At 48.9% G+C, this 19,708-nt stretch overlaps 1 protein-coding gene across 1 annotated transcript in view; it reads left to right on the top strand.

Annotated features, from left to right (window-relative positions):
* Positions 1-19,708, top strand: part of LOC135521059 (protein TMEPAI-like) — a 100,563-nt gene that overhangs the window by 76,722 nt on the left and 4,133 nt on the right. The gene's annotated exons all lie outside the window — the stretch shown is intronic.

Here is a 19,708-nt window from a genome sequence, read left to right as displayed (position 1 = left end):
CAGCTACCCTGTAGAACCCAGCCTAGTATCTATCAGTCCCACTACCACACAGTACACCAGCTACCCTGTAGAACCCAGCCTAGTATCTATCAGTCCTACCACACAGTACACCAGCTACCCTGTAGAACCCAGCCTAGTATCTATCAGTCCCACTACCACACAGTACACCAGCTACCCTGTAGAACCCAGCCTAGTATCTATCAGTCCCACTACCACACAGTACACCAGCTACCCTGTAGAACCCAGCCTAGTATCTATCAGTCCCACTACCACACAGTACACCAGCTACCCTGTAGAACCCAGCCTAGTATCTATCAGTCCCACTACCACACAGTACACCAGCTACCCTGTAGAACCCAGCCTAGTATCTATCAGTCCTACCACACAGTACACCAGCTACCCTGTAGAACCCAGCCGAGTATCTATCAGTCCTACCACACAGTACACCAGCTACCCTGTAGAACCCAGCCTAGTATCTATCAGTCCCACTACCACACAGTACACCAGCTACCCTGTAGAACCCAGCCTAGTATCTATCAGTCCCACTACCACACAGTACACCAGCTACCCTGTAGAACCCAGCCTAGTATCTATCAGTCCTACCACACAGTACACCAGCTACCCTGTAGAACCCAGCCTAGTATCTATCAGTCCCACTACCACACAGTACACCAGCTACCCTGTAGAACCCAGCCTAGTATCTATCAGTCCCACTACCACACAGTACACCAGCTACCCTGTAGAACCCAGCCTAGTATCTATCAGTCCTACCACACATTACACCAGCTACCCTGTAGAACCCAGCCTAGTATCTATCAGTCCCACTACCACACAGTACACCAGCTACCCTGTAGAACCCAGCCTAGTATCTATCAGTCCTACCACACAGTACACCAGCTACCCTGTAGAACCCAGCCTAGTATCTATCAGTCCCACTACCACACAGTACACCAGCTACCCTGTAGAACCCAGCCTAGTATCTATCAGTCCCACTAACACACAGTACACCAGCTACGCTGTAGAACCCAGCCTAGTATCTATCAGTCCCACTAACACACAGTACACCAGCTACCCTGTAGAACCCAGCCTAGTATCTATCAGTCCCACTACCACACAGTACACCAGCTACCCTGTAGAACCCAGCCTAGTATCTATCAGTCCCACTACCACACAGTACACCAGCTACCCTGTAGAACCCAGCCTAGTATCTATCAGTCCCACTACCACACAGTACACCAGCTACCCTGTAGAACCCAGCCTAGTATCTATCAGTCCCACTAACACACAGTACACCAGCTACCCTGTAGAACCCAGCCTAGTATCTATCAGTCCTACCACACAGTACACCAGCTACCCTGTAGAACCCAGCCGAGTATCTATCAGTCCCACTACCACACAGTACACCAGCTACCCTGTAGAACCCAGCCTCGTATCTATCAGTCCTACCACACAGTACACCAGCTACCCTGTAGAACCCAGCCTAGTATCTATCAGTCCCACGACCACACAGTACACCAGCTACCCTGTAGAACCCAGCCTAGTATCTATCAGTCCCACTACCACACAGTACACCAGCTACCCTGTAGAACCCAGCCTAGTATCTATCAGTCCTACCACACAGTACACCAGCTACCCTGTAGAACCCAGCCTAGTATCTATCAGTCCTACCACACAGTACACCAGCTACCCTGTAGAACCCAGCCTAGTATCTATCAGTCCCACTACCACACAGTACACCAGCTACCCTGTAGAACCCAGCCTCGTATCTATCAGTCCTACCACACAGTACACCAGCTACCCTGTAGAACCCAGCCTAGTATCTATCAGTCCTACCACACAGTACACCAGCTACACTGTAGGACCCAGCCTAGTATCTATCAGTCCGACCACACAGTACACCAGCTACCCTGTAGAACCCAGCCTAGTATCTATCAGTCCCACTACCACACAGTACACCAGCTACCCTGTAGAACCCAGCCTAGTATCTATCAGTCCGACCACACAGTACACCAGCTACCCTGTAGAACCCAGCCTAGTATCTATCAGTCCCACGACCACACAGTACACCAGCTACCCTGTAGAACCCAGCCTAGTATCTATCAGTCCCACTACCACACAGTACACCAGCTACCCTGTAGAACCCAGCCTAGTATCTATCAGTCCCACTACCACACAGTACACCAGCTACCCTGTAGAACCCAGCCTAGTATCTATCAGTCCTACCACACAGTACACCAGCCACCCTGTAGAACCCAGTCTAGTATCTATCAGTCCCACTACCACACAGTACACCAGCTACCCTGTAGAACCCAGCCTAGTATCTATCAGTCCCACTACCACACAGTACACCAGCTACCCTGTAGAACCCAGCCTAGTATCTATCAGTCCTACCACACAGTACACCAGCTACCCTGTAGAACCCAGCCTAGTATCTATCAGTCCCACTACCACACAGTACACCAGCTACCCTGTAGAACCCAGCCTAGTATCTATCAGTCCCACTACCACACAGTACACCAGCTACCCTGTAGAACCCAGCCTAGTATCTATCAGTCCCACTACCACACAGTACACCAGCTACCCTGTAGAACCCAGCCTAGTATCTATCAGTCCCACTACCACACAGTACACCAGCTACCCTGTAGAACCCAGCCTAGTATCTATCAGTCCTACCACACAGTACACCAGCTACCCTGTAGAACCCAGCCTAGTATCTATCAGTCCCACTACCACACAGTACACCAGCTACCCTGTAGAACCCAGCCTAGTATCTATCAGTCCTACCACACAGTACACCAGCTACACTGTAGGACCCAGCCTAGTATCTATCAGTCCCACTACCACACAGTACACCAGCTACCCTGTAGAACCCAGTCTAGTATCTATCAGTCCCACTACCACACAGTACACCAGCTACCCTGTAGAACCCAGCCTAGTATCTATCAGTCCTACCACACAGTACACCAGCTACCCTGTAGAACCCAGCCTAGTATCTATCAGTCCCACTACCACACAGTACACCAGCTACCCTGTAGAACCCAGCCTAGTATCTATCAGTCCCACTACCACACAGTTTACCAGCTACCCTGTAGAACCCAGCCTAGTATCTATCAGTCCTACCACACAGTACACCAGCTACCCTGTAGAACCCAGCCTAGTATCTATCAGTCCCACTACCACACAGTACACCAGCTACCCTGTAGAACCCAGCCTCGTATCTATCAGTCCTACCACACAGTACACCAGCTACCCTGTAGAACCCAGCCTAGTATCTATCAGTCCTACCACACAGTACACCAGCTACACTGTAGGACCCAGCCTAGTATCTATCAGTCCCACTACCACACAGTACACCAGCTACCCTGTAGAACCCAGTCTAGTATCTATCAGTCCCACTACCACACAGTACACCAGCTACCCTGTAGAACCCAGCCTAGTATCTATCAGTCCTACCACACAGTACACCAGCTACCCTGTAGAACCCAGCCTAGTATCTATCAGTCCCACTACCACACAGTACACCAGCTACCCTGTAGAACCCAGCCTAGTATCTATCAGTCCCACTACCACACAGTTTACCAGCTACCCTGTAGAACCCAGCCTAGTATCTATCAGTCCTACCACACAGTTTACCAGCTACCCTGTAGAACCCAGCCTAGTATCTATCAGTCCTACCACACAGTACACCAGCTACCCTGTAGAACCCAGCCTAGTATCTATCAGTCCTACCACACAGTCCACCAGCTACCCTGTAGAACCCAGCCTAGTATCTATCAGTCCCACTACCACACAGTACACCAGCTACCCTGTAGAACCCAGCCTCGTATCTATCAGTCCCACTACCACACAGTACACCAGCTACCCTGTAGAACCCAGCCTAGTATCTATCAGTCCTACCACACAGTACACCAGCTACCCTGTAGAACCCAGCCTAGTATCTATCAGTCCCACTACCACACAGTACACCAGCTACCCTGTAGAACCCAGCCTAGTATCTATCAGTCCCACTACCACACAGTTTACCAGCTACCCTGTAGAACCCAGCCTAGTATCTATCAGTCCTACCACACTACACCAGCTACCCTGTAGAACCCAGCCTAGTATCTATCAGTCCCACTACCACACAGTACACCAGCTACCCTGTAGAACCCAGCCTAGCATCTATCAGTCCCACTACCACACAGTACACCAGCTACCCTGTAGAACCCAGCCTAGTATCTATCAGTCCTACCACACAGTACACCAGCTACCCTGTAGAACCCAGCCTAGTATCTATCAGTCCCACTACCACACAGTACACCAGCTACCCTGTAGAACCCAGCCTAGTATCTATCAGTCCCACTACCACACAGTACACCAGCTACACTGTAGAACCCAGCCTCGTATCTATCAGTCCCACTAACACACAGTACACCAGCTACCCTGTAGAACCCAGCCGAGTATCTATCAGTCCCACTACCACACAGTACACCAGCTACCCTGTAAAACCCAGCCTAGTATCTATCAGTCCTACCACACAGTACACCAGCTACCCTGTAGAACCCAGCCTAGTATCTATCAGTCCCACTACCACACAGTACACCAGCTACCCTGTAGAACCCAGCCTCGTATCTATCAGTCCTACCACACAGTACACCAGCTACCCTGTAGAACCCAGCCTAGTATCTATCAGTCCTACCACACAGTACACCAGCTACACTGTAGGACCCAGCCTAGTATCTATCAGTCCCACTACCACACAGTACACCAGCTACCCTGTAGAACCCAGTCTAGTATCTATCAGTCCCACTACCACACAGTACACCAGCTACCCTGTAGAACCCAGCCTAGTATCTATCAGTCCTACCACACAGTACACCAGCTACCCTGTAGGACCCAGCCTAGTATCTATCAGTCCCACTACCACACAGTACACCAGCTACCCTGTAGGACCCAGCCTAGTATCTATCAGTCCCACTACCACACAGTAGACCAGCTACCCTGTAGAACCCAGCCTAGTATCTATCAGTCCTACCACACAGTCCACCAGCTACCCTGTAGAACCCAGCCTAGTATCTATCAGTCCCACTACCACACAGTACACCAGCTACCCTGTAGAACCCAGCCTAGTATCTATCAGTCCCACTACCACACAGTACACCAGCTACCCTGTAGAACCTAGCCTAGTATCTATCAGTTCCACTAACACACAGTACACCAGCTACCCTGTAGAACCCAGCCTAGTATCTATCAGTCCTACCACACAGTACACCAGCTACCCTGTAGAACCCAGCCTAGTATCTATCAGTCCCACTACCACACAGTACACCAGCTACCCTGTAGAACCCAGCCTAGTATCTATCAGTCCCACTACCACACAGTACACCAGCTACCCTGTAGAACCCAGCCTAGTATCTATCAGTCCCACTACCACACAGTACACCAGCTACCCTGTAGAACCCAGCCTAGTATCTATCAGTCCTACCACACAGTACACCAGCTACACTGTAGGACCCAGCCTAGTATCTATCAGTCCCACTACCACACAGTACACCAGCTACCCTGTAGAACCCAGTCTAGTATCTATCAGTCCCACTACCACACAGTACACCAGCTACCCTGTAGAACCCAGCCTAGTATCTATCAGTCCTACCACACAGTACACCAGCTACCCTGTAGAACCCAGCCTAGTATCTATCAGTCCCACTACCACACAGTACACCAGCTACCCTGTAGAACCCAGCCTAGTATCTATCAGTCCCACTACCACACAGTTTACCAGCTACCCTGTAGAACCCAGCCTAGTATCTATCAGTCCTACCACACAGTTTACCAGCTACCCTGTAGAACCCAGCCTAGTATCTATCAGTCCTACCACACAGTACACCAGCTACCCTGTAGAACCCAGCCTAGTATCTATCAGTCCTACCACACAGTCCACCAGCTACCCTGTAGAACCCAGCCTAGTATCTATCAGTCCCACTACCACACAGTACACCAGCTACCCTGTAGAACCCAGCCTCGTATCTATCAGTCCCACTACCACACAGTACACCAGCTACCCTGTAGAACCCAGCCTAGTATCTATCAGTCCTACCACACAGTACACCAGCTACCCTGTAGAACCCAGCCTAGTATCTATCAGTCCCACTACCACACAGTACACCAGCTACCCTGTAGAACCCAGCCTAGTATCTATCAGTCCCACTACCACACAGTTTACCAGCTACCCTGTAGAACCCAGCCTAGTATCTATCAGTCCTACCACACTACACCAGCTACCCTGTAGAACCCAGCCTAGTATCTATCAGTCCCACTACCACACAGTACACCAGCTACCCTGTAGAACCCAGCCTAGCATCTATCAGTCCCACTACCACACAGTACACCAGCTACCCTGTAGAACCCAGCCTAGTATCTATCAGTCCTACCACACAGTACACCAGCTACCCTGTAGAACCCAGCCTAGTATCTATCAGTCCCACTACCACACAGTACACCAGCTACCCTGTAGAACCCAGCCTAGTATCTATCAGTCCCACTACCACACAGTACACCAGCTACACTGTAGAACCCAGCCTCGTATCTATCAGTCCCACTAACACACAGTACACCAGCTACCCTGTAGAACCCAGCCGAGTATCTATCAGTCCCACTACCACACAGTACACCAGCTACCCTGTAAAACCCAGCCTAGTATCTATCAGTCCTACCACACAGTACACCAGCTACCCTGTAGAACCCAGCCTAGTATCTATCAGTCCCACTACCACACAGTACACCAGCTACCCTGTAGAACCCAGCCTCGTATCTATCAGTCCTACCACACAGTACACCAGCTACCCTGTAGAACCCAGCCTAGTATCTATCAGTCCTACCACACAGTACACCAGCTACACTGTAGGACCCAGCCTAGTATCTATCAGTCCCACTACCACACAGTACACCAGCTACCCTGTAGAACCCAGTCTAGTATCTATCAGTCCCACTACCACACAGTACACCAGCTACCCTGTAGAACCCAGCCTAGTATCTATCAGTCCTACCACACAGTACACCAGCTACCCTGTAGGACCCAGCCTAGTATCTATCAGTCCCACTACCACACAGTACACCAGCTACCCTGTAGGACCCAGCCTAGTATCTATCAGTCCCACTACCACACAGTAGACCAGCTACCCTGTAGAACCCAGCCTAGTATCTATCAGTCCTACCACACAGTCCACCAGCTACCCTGTAGAACCCAGCCTAGTATCTATCAGTCCCACTACCACACAGTACACCAGCTACCCTGTAGAACCCAGCCTAGTATCTATCAGTCCCACTACCACACAGTACACCAGCTACCCTGTAGAACCTAGCCTAGTATCTATCAGTTCCACTAACACACAGTACACCAGCTACCCTGTAGAACCCAGCCTAGTATCTATCAGTCCCACTACCACACAGTAGACCAGCTACCCTGTAGAACCCAGCCTAGTATCTATCAGTCCCACTACCACACAGTACACCAGCTACCCTGTAGAACCCAGCCTAGTATCTATCAGTCCTACCACACAGGCCACCAGCTACCCTGTAGAACCCAGCCTAGTATCTATCAGTCCCACTACCACACAGTACACCAGCTACCCTGTAGAACCCAGCCTAGTATCTATCAGTCCCACTACCACACAGTACACCAGCTACCCTGTAGAACCCAGCCTAGTATCTATCAGTCCCACTAACACACAGTACACCAGCTACCCTGTAGAACCCAGCCTAGTATCTATCAGTCCTACCACACAGTTTACCAGCTACCCTGTAGAACCCAGCCTAGTATCTATCAGTCCCACTACCACACAGTACACCAGCTACCCTGTAGAACCCAGCCTCGTATCTATCAGTCCTACCACACAGTACACCAGCTACCCTGTAGAACCCAGCCTAGTATCTATCAGTCCCACTAACACACAGTACACCAGCTACCCTGTAGAACCCAGCCTAGTATCTATCAGTCCTACCACACAGTACACCAGCTACCCTGTAGAACCCAGCCTAGTATCTATCAGTCCCACTACCACACAGTACACCAGCTACTCTGTAGAACCCAGCCGAGTATCTATCAGTCCCACTACCACACAGTTTACCAGCTACCCTGTAGAACCCAGCCTAGTATCTATCAGTCCCACTACCACACAGTACACCAGCTACCCTGTAGAACCCAGCCTAGTATCTATCAGTCCCACTACCACACAGTACACCAGCTACCCTGTAGAACCCAGCCTCGTATCTATCAGTCCCACGACCACACAGTACACCAGCTACCCTGTAGAACCCAGCCTAGTATCTATCAGTCCCACTACCACACAGTACACCAGCTACCCTGTAGAACCCAGCCTAGTATCTATCAGTCCCACTACCACACAGTACACCAGCTACCCTGTAGAACCCAGCCTAGTATCTATCAGTCCCACTACCACACAGTACACCAGCTACCCTGTAGAACCCAGCCTAGTATCTATCAGTCCTACCACACAGTACACCAGCCACCCTGTAGAACCCAGCCTAGTATCTATCAGTCCCACTACCACACAGTCCACCAGCTACCCTGTAGAACCCAGCCTAGTATCTATCAGTCCTACCACACAGTACACCAGCCACCCTGTAGAACCCAGCCTAGTATCTATCAGTCCTACCACACAGTACACCAGCTACCCTGTAGAACCCAGCCTAGTATCTATCAGTCCTACCACACAGTACACCAGCTACCCTGTAGAACCCAGCCTAGTATCTATCAGTCCTACCACACAGTACACCAGCTACCCTGTAGAACCCAGCCTAGTATCTATCAGTCCCACTACCACACAGTCCACCAGCTACCCTGTAGAACCCAGCCTAGTATCTATCAGTCCCACTACCACACAGTACACCAGCTACCCTGTAGAACCCAGCCTAGTATCTATCAGTCCCACTACCACACAGTTTACCAGCTACCCTGTAGAACCCAGCCTAGTATCTATCAGTCCTACCACACAGTTTACCAGCTACCCTGTAGAACCCAGCCTAGTATCTATCAGTCCTACCACACAGTACACCAGCTACCCTGTAGAACCCAGCCTAGTATCTATCAGTCCTACCACACAGTCCACCAGCTACCCTGTAGAACCCAGCCTAGTATCTATCAGTCCCACTACCACACAGTACACCAGCTACCCTGTAGAACCCAGCCTCGTATCTATCAGTCCCACTACCACACAGTACACCAGCTACCCTGTAGAACCCAGCCTAGTATCTATCAGTCCTACCACACAGTACACCAGCTACCCTGTAGAACCCAGCCTAGTATCTATCAGTCCCACTACCACACAGTACACCAGCTACCCTGTAGAACCCAGCCTAGTATCTATCAGTCCCACTACCACACAGTTTACCAGCTACCCTGTAGAACCCAGCCTAGTATCTATCAGTCCTACCACACTACACCAGCTACCCTGTAGAACCCAGCCTAGTATCTATCAGTCCCACTACCACACAGTACACCAGCTACCCTGTAGAACCCAGCCTAGCATCTATCAGTCCCACTACCACACAGTACACCAGCTACCCTGTAGAACCCAGCCTAGTATCTATCAGTCCTACCACACAGTACACCAGCTACCCTGTAGAACCCAGCCTAGTATCTATCAGTCCCACTACCACACAGTACACCAGCTACCCTGTAGAACCCAGCCTAGTATCTATCAGTCCCACTACCACACAGTACACCAGCTACACTGTAGAACCCAGCCTCGTATCTATCAGTCCCACTAACACACAGTACACCAGCTACCCTGTAGAACCCAGCCGAGTATCTATCAGTCCCACTACCACACAGTACACCAGCTACCCTGTAAAACCCAGCCTAGTATCTATCAGTCCTACCACACAGTACACCAGCTACCCTGTAGAACCCAGCCTAGTATCTATCAGTCCCACTACCACACAGTACACCAGCTACCCTGTAGAACCCAGCCTCGTATCTATCAGTCCTACCACACAGTACACCAGCTACCCTGTAGAACCCAGCCTAGTATCTATCAGTCCTACCACACAGTACACCAGCTACACTGTAGGACCCAGCCTAGTATCTATCAGTCCCACTACCACACAGTACACCAGCTACCCTGTAGAACCCAGTCTAGTATCTATCAGTCCCACTACCACACAGTACACCAGCTACCCTGTAGAACCCAGCCTAGTATCTATCAGTCCTACCACACAGTACACCAGCTACTCTGTAGAACCCAGCCTAGTATCTATCAGTCCCACTACCACACAGTACACCAGCTACCCTGTAGGACCCAGCCTAGTATCTATCAGTCCCACTACCACACAGTACACCAGCTACCCTGTAGGACCCAGCCTAGTATCTATCAGTCCCACTACCACACAGTACACCAGCTACCCTGTAGAACCCAGCCTAGTATCTATCAGTCCCACTAACACACAGTACACCAGCTACCCTGTAGAACCTAGCCTAGTATCTATCAGTTCCACTAACACACAGTACACCAGCTACCCTGTAGAACCCAGCCTAGTATCTATCAGTCCTACCACAGAGTACACCAGCTACCCTGTAGAACCTAGCCTAGTATCTATCAGTCCCACTACCACACAGTACACCAGCTACCCTGTAGAACCCAGCCTAGTATCTATCAGTCCCACGACCACACATTACACCAGCTACCCTGTAGAACCCAGCCTAGTATATATCAGTCCCACTACCACACAGTTTACCAGCTACCCTGTAGAACCCAGCCTAGTATCTATCAGTCCCACTACCACACAGTACACCAGCTACCCTGTAGAACCCAGCCTAGTATCTATCAGTCCTACCACACAGTACACCAGCTACCCTGTAGAACCCAGCCTAGTATCTATCAGTCCCACTACCACACAGTACACCAGCTACCCTGTAGAACCCAGCCTCGTATCTATCAGTCCCACTACCACACAGTACACCAGCTACCCTGTAGAACCCAACCTAGTATCTATCAGTCCCACTACCACACAGTACACCAGCTACCCTGTAGAACACAGCCTAGTATCTATCAGTCCAACTACCACACATTACACCAGCTACCCTGTAGAACCCAGCCTAGTATCTATCAGTCCCACTACCACACAGTACACCAGCTACCCTGTAGAACCCAGCCTAGTATCTATCAGTCCTACCACACAGTACACCAACTACCCTGTAGAACCCAGCCTAGTATCTATCAGTCCTACCACACAGTACACCAACTACCCTGTAGAACCCAGCCTAGTATCTATCAGTCCTACCACACAGTACACCGGCTACCCTGTAGAACCCAGCCTCGTATCTATCAGTCCCACTACCACACAGTACACCAGCTATCCTGTAGAACCCAGCCTAGTATCTATCAGTCCCACTACCACACAGTTTACCAGCTACCCTGTAGAACCCAGCCTAGTATCTATCAGTCCTACCACACAGTCCACCAGCTACCCTGTAGAACCCAGCCTAGTATCTATCAGTCCCACTAACACACATACACCAGCTACCCTGTAGAACCCAGCCTAGTATCTATCAGTCCTACCACACAGTACACCAGCTACCCTGTAGAACCCAGCCTAGTATCTATCAGTCCCACTACCACACAGTACACCAGCTACCCTGTAGAACCCAGCCGAGTATCTATCAGTCCCACTACCACACAGTACACCAGCTACCCTGTAGAACCCAGCCGAGTAAGACCCTAAAACCTTCACACTCATCCACAACACTGACCAGGCCCCTGAGAGATTTAGTAACCAATCCACAACACTGACCAGGCCCCTGAGAGATTTAGTAACTCATCCACAACACTGACCAGGTGCCATTTGACCAGAGCTCTATAGGAATAAGGTGCCATTTGACCAGAGCTCTATGGGAATAAGGTGCCATTTGACCAGAGCTCAAAGGGAGTAAGGTGCCATTTAACCAGAGCTCTATGGGAATAAGGTGCCATTTGACCAGAGCCCTTTGTGAATAAGGTGCCATTTGATCAGATTTCTATGGGAATAAGGTGCCATTTTATCAGATTTCTATGGGAATAAGGTACCATTTGATCAAATTTCTATGGGAATAAGGTGCCATTTTACCAGAGCCTTATGGGAATAAGGTGCCATTTGACCAGAGCTCTATGGGTATAAGGTGCCATGTGACCAGAGCCCTATGGGAATAAGGTGCCTTTTGACCAGAGCCCTATGGGAATAAGGTGCCATTTGACCAGAGCTCTATGGGAATAAGGTGCCATTTGACCAGAGCTCAAAGGGAGTAAGGTGCCCTTTGATCAGAGCTCTATGGGAATAAGGTGCCATTTGACCAGAGCTCTATCGGAATAAGGTGCCATTTGACCAGAGCTCTATGGGAATGTGGTGCCATTCGAGCAGAGCTCTATGGGAATAAGGTGCCATTTGACCAGAGCCCTATGGGAATAAGGTGCCATTTGACCAGAGCTCAAAGGGAGTAAGGTGCCCTTTGATCAGAGCTCTATGGGAATAAGGTACCATTTGACCAGAGCTCTATGGGAATAAGGTGCCATTTGATCAGATTTCTATGGGAATAAGGTGCCATTTGACCAGAGCCCTATGGGAATAAGGTGCCATTTGACCAGAGCTCTATGGGAATAAGGTCCCATTTGATCAGATTTCTATGGGAATAAGGTGCCATTTGACCAGAGCTCTACAGGAATAAGGTGCCATTTGACCAGAGCTCTATGGGAATAAGGTGCCATTTGATCAGATTTCTATGGGAATAAGGTGCCATTTGACCAGAGCCCTATGGGAATAAGGTGCCATTTGACCAGAGCTCTATAGGAATAAGGTGCCATTTGAGCAGAGCTCTATGGGAATAAGGTGCCATTTGATCAGAGCTCTATGGGAGTAAGGTGCCATTTGACCAGAGCTCTATGGGAGGAAGGTGCCATTTGACCAGAGCTCTATGGGGTTTTAAGGTGCCATTTGACCAGAGCCCTATGGGAATATGGTGCCATTTGACCAGAGCTCTATGGGTTATTAATCCCTTAGAGCTCTGGTCAAATGGCACCCCATAGAGCTCTGGTCAAATGGCACCCCATAGAGCTCTGGTCAAATGGCACCTTACTCCCATAGAGCTGTTCAAATGGCACCTTACTCCCATAGAGCTCTGGTCAAATGGCACCTTACTCCCTTTGAGCTCTGGTCAAATGGCACCTTATTCCCATAGAAATCTGATCAAATGGCACCTTATCCCCATAGAAATCTGATCAAATGGTACCTTATTCCCATAGAAATCTGATAAAATGGCACCTTATTCCCATAGAGCTCTGGTCAAATGACACCTTATTCCCATAGAGCTCTGATCAAAGGGCCCCTTATTCCCATAGAGCTCTGGTCAAATGGCACCTTACTCCCACAGAGCTCTGATCAAATGGTACCTTACTCCCTTAGAGCTCTGGTCAAATGGCACCTTATTCCCAAAGAGCTCTGGTCAAATGGCACCTTAAAGTAACATTTGATCAGATTTCTATGGGAATAAGGTGCCATTTGACCAGAGCTCTAAGGGAGTAAGGTACCATTTGATCAGAGCTCTGTGGGAGTAAGGTGCCATTTGACCAGAGCTCTATGGGAATAAGGGGCCCTTTGACCAGAACTCTATAGGAATAAGGTGCCATTTGACCAGAGCTCTGTGGGTATAAGGTGCCATTTGACCAGAGCTCTATGGGAATAAGGTGCCCTTTGACCAGAGCTCCATGGGAATAAGGTGCCATTTGACGAGAGCTCTATGGGAATAAGGTGCCCTTTGATCAGAGCTCTATAGGAATAAGGTGCCATTTGACCAGAACTCTATAGGAATAAGGTGCCATTTGACCAGAGCTCTGTGGGTATAAGGTGCCATTTGACCAGAGCTCTATGGGAATAAGGTGCCCTTTGATCAGAGCTCTATGGGAATAAGGTGCCATTTGACCAGAGCTCTATGGGAATAAGGTGCCATTTGATCAGATTTCTATGGGAAAAAGGTTAAATTTGATCAGATTTCTATGGGAATAAGGTGCCATTTGACCAGAGCCATATGGGAATAAGGTGCCATTTGACCAGCGCTCTGTGTGAATAAGGTGCAATTTGACCAGAGCTCTATGGGAATAAGGTGCCCTTTGATCAGAGCTCTATGGGAATAAGGTGCCATTTGACCAGGGCTCTATGGGAATAAGGTGCCATTTGATCAGATTTCTATGGGAATAAGGTGCCATTTGACCAGAGCCATATGGGAATAAGGTGCCATTTGACCAGCGCTCTGTGAGAATAAGGTGCAATTTGACCAGAGCTCTATGGGAATAAGGTGCCGTTTGACCAGAGCTCTATGGGGTTAAGGTGCTATTTGACCAGAGCTCTTTGGGAATAGGGTGCCATTTGACCAGAGCTCTGTGGGAGTAAGGTGCCCTTTGATAAGGGCTCTGTGGGAGTAAGGTGCCATTTGATCAGATTTGACTTTTGACCAGAGCTCCATAGGAATAAGGTGCCATTTGACCAGAGCGATATGCGAATAAGGTGCCATTTGACCAGAGCTCTATAGGAATAAGGTGCCATTTGACAAGAGCCCTATGGAAATAAGGTGCCATTTGACCAGAGCTCTATGGGAATAAGATGCCATTTGACCAGAGCTCTATGGGAATAAGATGCCATTTGACCAGAGCTCTATGGGAATAAGATGCCATTTGACCAGAGCTATATGGGAATAAGGTGCCATTTGACCAGAGCCCTATAGGAATAAGGTGCCATTTGACCAGAGCCCTATGGGAATAAGGTGCCATTTGACCAGAGCTCTATGGGAGTAAGGTGCCATTTGACCAGAGCTACTGCTTTAGTACCATGACTCTACTGCTTTAATACCAGGACCCTACTGCTTTAGTACCAGAGCCCTACTGCTTTAGTACCAGGACCATACTGCTTTAATACCCTACTGCTTTAGTACCAGGACCCTACTGCTTTAATACCAGGACCCTACTGCTTTAGTACCAGGACCCTACTGCTTTAGTAACCTACTGCTTTAGTACCCTACTGCTTTAGTACCAGGACAATTCTGCTTTAGGACCAGGACTCTACTGCTTTAGGACCAGGACCCTACTGCTTTAGTACCAGGACCCTACTGCTTTAATACCAGGACCCTACTGCTTTAGTACCAGGACCCTACTGCTTTAGTAACCTACTGCTTTAGTACCCTACTGCTTTAGTACCAGGACAATTCTGCTTTAGGACCAGGACTCTACTGCTTTAGTCACAGGATCCTACTACTTTGGTACCAGGACTCTACTGCTTTAGTACCAGGACTCTACTGCTTTAGTACCAGGACTCTACTGCTTTAGGACCAGGACCCTACTGCTTTAATACCAGGACTCTACTGCTTTAATACCAGGACTCTACTGCTTTAATACCAGGACCCTACTGCTTTAATACCAGGACCCCACTGCTTTAATACCAGGACTCTACTGCTTTAGGACCAGGACCCTACTGCTTTAATACCAGGACCCTACTGCTTTAATACCAGGACTCTACTGCTTTAGGACCAGGACCCTACTGCTTTAATACCAGGACCCTACTGCTTTAGTACCAGGACTCTACTGCTTTAGGACCAGGACCCTACTGCTTTAATACCAGGACTCTACTGCTTTAGTACCAGGACTCTACTGCTTTAATACCAGGACTCTACTGCTTTAATACCAGGACTCTACTGCTTTAGGACCAGGACCCTACTGCTTTAATACCCTACTGTTTTAATACCAGGACCCTACTGTTTTAATACCAAGACCCTACTGCTTGGATACCAGGGCCCTACTGCTTTGATACCAGGACCCTACTGCTTTAATACCAGGACCCTACTGCTTTAGTACCAGGACTCTACTGCTTTAGTACCAGGACCCTACTGCTTTAGTACCAGGACCCTACTGCTTTAATACCAGGACCCTACTGCTTTAATACCCTACTGTTTTAATACCAGGACCCTACTGCTTGGATACCAGGACCCTACTGCTTAGATACCAGGACCCTACTGCTTTAATACCAGGACCCTACTGCTTTAATACCCTACTGCTTTAGTACCAGGACCCTACTGCTTGGATACCAGGACCCTACTGCTTGGATACCAGGACCCTACTGCTTTGATACCAAGACCCTACTGCTTTAGTACCAGGACCCTACTGCTTTAATACCAGGACCCTACTGCTTTAGTACCAGGACTCTACTGCTTTAGTACCAGGACCCTACTGCTTTAGTACCAGGACCCTACTGCTTTAATACCAGGACCCTACTGCTTTAGTACCAGGACTCTACTGCTTTAGGACCAGGACTATACTGCTTTAATACCAGGACCCTACTGCTTTAATACCAGGACCCTACTGCTTTAATACCCTACTGTTTTAATACCAGGACCCTACTGCTTTGATACCAGGGCCCTACTGCTTTGATACCAGGACCCTACTGCTTTAGTACCAGGACCCTACTGGTTTAGTACCAGGACAATACTGCTTTAGTACCCTACTGTTTTAATACCAGGACCCTACTGCTTTAATACCAGGACCCTACTGCTTTGATACCAGGACCCTACTGCTTTAATACCAGGACCCTACTGCTTTAATACCAGGACCCTACTGTTTTAATACCAGGACCCTACTGCTTTAATACCAGGACCCTACTGCTTTGATACCAGGACGCAACTGCTTTAATACCAGGACCCTACTGCTTTAGTACCAGGACCCTACTGCTTTAGTTCCCTACTGTTTTAGTACCAGGGCCCCACTGCTTTAGTACCAGGATCCTACTGCTTTAGTACCAGGATCCTACTACTTTAGACCCCACTGCTTTAGTACCCTACTGCTTTAGTACCCTACTGCTTTAATACCAGGACCCTACTGCTTTAGACCCTACTGCTTTAGTACCCTACTGCTTTAGTACCAGGACCCTACTGTTTTAATACCAGGACCCTACTGCTTTAGACCCTACTGCTTTAGTACCCTACTGCTTTAGTACCAGGACCCTACTGCTTTAGTACCAGGACCCTACTGTTTTAATACCAGGACCCTACTGCTTTAGACCCTACTGCTTTAGTACCCTACTGCTTTAGTACCAGGACACTACTGCTTTAGTACCAGGACCCTACTGCTTTAGTACCCTACTGCTTTAGTACCAGGACACTACTGCTCTAATACCAGGACCCCACTGCTTTAGTACCAGGACCCTACTGCTTTAGTACCAGGACCCTACAGCTTTAGTACCAGGACCCTACTGCTTTAATACCAGGACCCCACTGCTTTAGTTCCAGGACCCTACTGCTTTAGTACCCTACTGCTTTAGTACTAGGACCCTACTGCTTTAATACCAGGACCATACTTCTTTAATACCAGGATCCTACTGCTTTAGACCCTACTGCTTTAGTACCCTACTGCTTTAGTACCATGACCCTACTGCTTTAGTACCAGGACCCTACTGCTCTAATACCAGGACCCTACTGCTTTAGTAACCTACTGCTTTAGTACCCTACTGGTTTAGTACCAGGACAATACTGCTATAGTACACTACTGCTTTAGTCATAGGACCCTACTGCTTTAGTACCAGGACTCTACTGCTTTAATGCCAGGATTCTACTGCTTTAGTACCAGGCCCCTACTGCTTTGATACCAGGGCCCTACTGCTTTAGTACCAGGACCCTACTGCTTTAATACCAGGACCCTACTGCTTTAGTACCAGGACCCTACTGCTTTAGTACCAGGACCCTACTGCTTTAATACCCTACTGCTTTAGTACCAGGACTCTACTGCTTTAATACCAGGACCCTACTGCTTTAGTACCAGGACCCTACTGTTTTAATACCAGGACCCTACTGCTTTAATACCAGGATCCTACTGCTTTAGTACCCTACTGCTTTAGTACCAGGACCCTACTGCTTTAGTACCAGGACCCTACTGCTTTAATACCCTACTGCTTTAGTACCAGGACTCTACTGCTTTAATACCAGGACCCTACTGCTTTAGTACCAGGACCCTACTGTTTTAATACCAGGACCCTACTGCTTTAGTACCAGGACCCTACTGCTTTAGTACCAGGACCCTACTGCTTTAGTACCAGGATCCTACTGCTTTAGTACCAGGACCCTACTGCTTTAATACCCTACTGCTTTAGTACCAGGACCCTACTGCTTTAATACCAGGACCCTGCTGCTTTAGTACCAGGACCCTACTGCTTTAATACCAGGACCCTACTGCTTTAATACCCTACTGCTTTAGTACCCTACTGCTTTAGTACCAGGACCGTACTGCTTTCCCCCGTTCTATTCATGCTTTCCTGTTCTATTCCCTTGTTCTTTTCCTGCTTTCTCCTGTTCTTTTCCTGCTTTCTCCTGTTCTATTCTGCTTTCTCCTGTTCTATTCTGCTTTCTCCTGTTCTATTCCTGCTTTCCCAGGACCCTACTGCTTTTCCCCCTGTTCTATTCATGCTTTCCTGTTCTATTCCCTTGTTATTTTCCTGCTTTCTCCTGTTCTATTCTGCTTTCTCCTGTTCTATTCCTACTTTCTCCTGTTCTATTCCTTTATTCCTCTGTTCTATTCCTGCTTTCTCCTGTTCAATTCCTGCTTTCCTCCATTCTATTCCTGCTTTCTCCTGCTCTATTCCTGCTTTCCTCTGTTCTATTCCTGCTTTCTCCTGTTCTATTCCTGCTTTTCCTGTTCTATTCCTGCTTTTCCTCTGTTCTATTCCTGCTTTCTCCTGCTCTATTCCTGCTTTCCTCTGTTCTATTCCTGCTTTCCTCTGTTCTATTCCTGCTTTCTCCTGTTCTATTCCTGCTTTCTCCTGTTCTATTCCTGCTTTCTCCGTTCTATTCCTGCTTTTCCGTTCTATTCCTGCTTTCTCCTGTTCTATTCCTGCTTTTCTTGTTCTATTCCTGATTTCTCCTGTTCTATTCCTGCTTTATCGTGTTCTAATACTGCTTCCCCCTGTTCCATTCTTGCTTTCTCCTGTTCTATTCCTGCTTGGCCTTCCATTTCCTGTAGTCCACGGTCAGCTTGCTGACGTTGAGGAAGAGGTCGTTGCCCTGGCACCATACTGCCATGTCTCTGATCTCCTCCCTATAGTCTGTCTCCTCGTTGTCGGTGATCAGGCCTACCGCCGTCGTGTCCACAAACGTAATAATGGTGTTGGAGTCGTGTAACGCAGTCATGGGTGAACAGGAAGTACAGGAGGGGACGAAGCACACACCCCCGTGTTGTCTGTCTCCTCGTTGTCGGTGATCAGGCCTACCGCCGTCGTGTCCACAAACGTAATAATGGTGTTGGAGTCGTGGCCACGCAGTCATGGGTGAACAGGAAGTACAGGAGGAGACGAAGCACACACCCCTGTGTTGGGGGTCAGCGTGGCGGATGTGTTGGTGCCCACCCTCACCACCTGAGGGCGGCCCATCAGGAAGTCCAGGATCCAGTTGCAGAGGGTGTTGTTCGGTCCCAGGGTCCTGAGCTTAGTTATGAGCTTGGAGGCCACTATGGTGTTGAATGCTGAGTTATAGTAAATTAACAGCATTGACACTTGCCAGATGTTAGCGCAGCCTTGTGAATGTTAACCCGTTCAAAGGTCTTACTCAAATTGCCTATGGTGAGCAAGATCATACAGTCGTCCAGAACAGCTGGTGCTCTCGTGTATGGTTCAGTGTTGCTTAGCTCGTCCGGTAGGCTTGCGGCTGTTTCCC

The sequence above is a fragment of the Oncorhynchus masou genome, chromosome 29 (assembly GCF_036934945.1).
Source record: "Oncorhynchus masou masou isolate Uvic2021 chromosome 29, UVic_Omas_1.1, whole genome shotgun sequence".
NCBI classification, from domain to species: Eukaryota; Metazoa; Chordata; class Actinopteri; order Salmoniformes; family Salmonidae; genus Oncorhynchus; species Oncorhynchus masou.
Note: the sequence above shows the minus strand (reverse complement) of the source record. Positions and strands in the feature narration are given on the sequence as shown.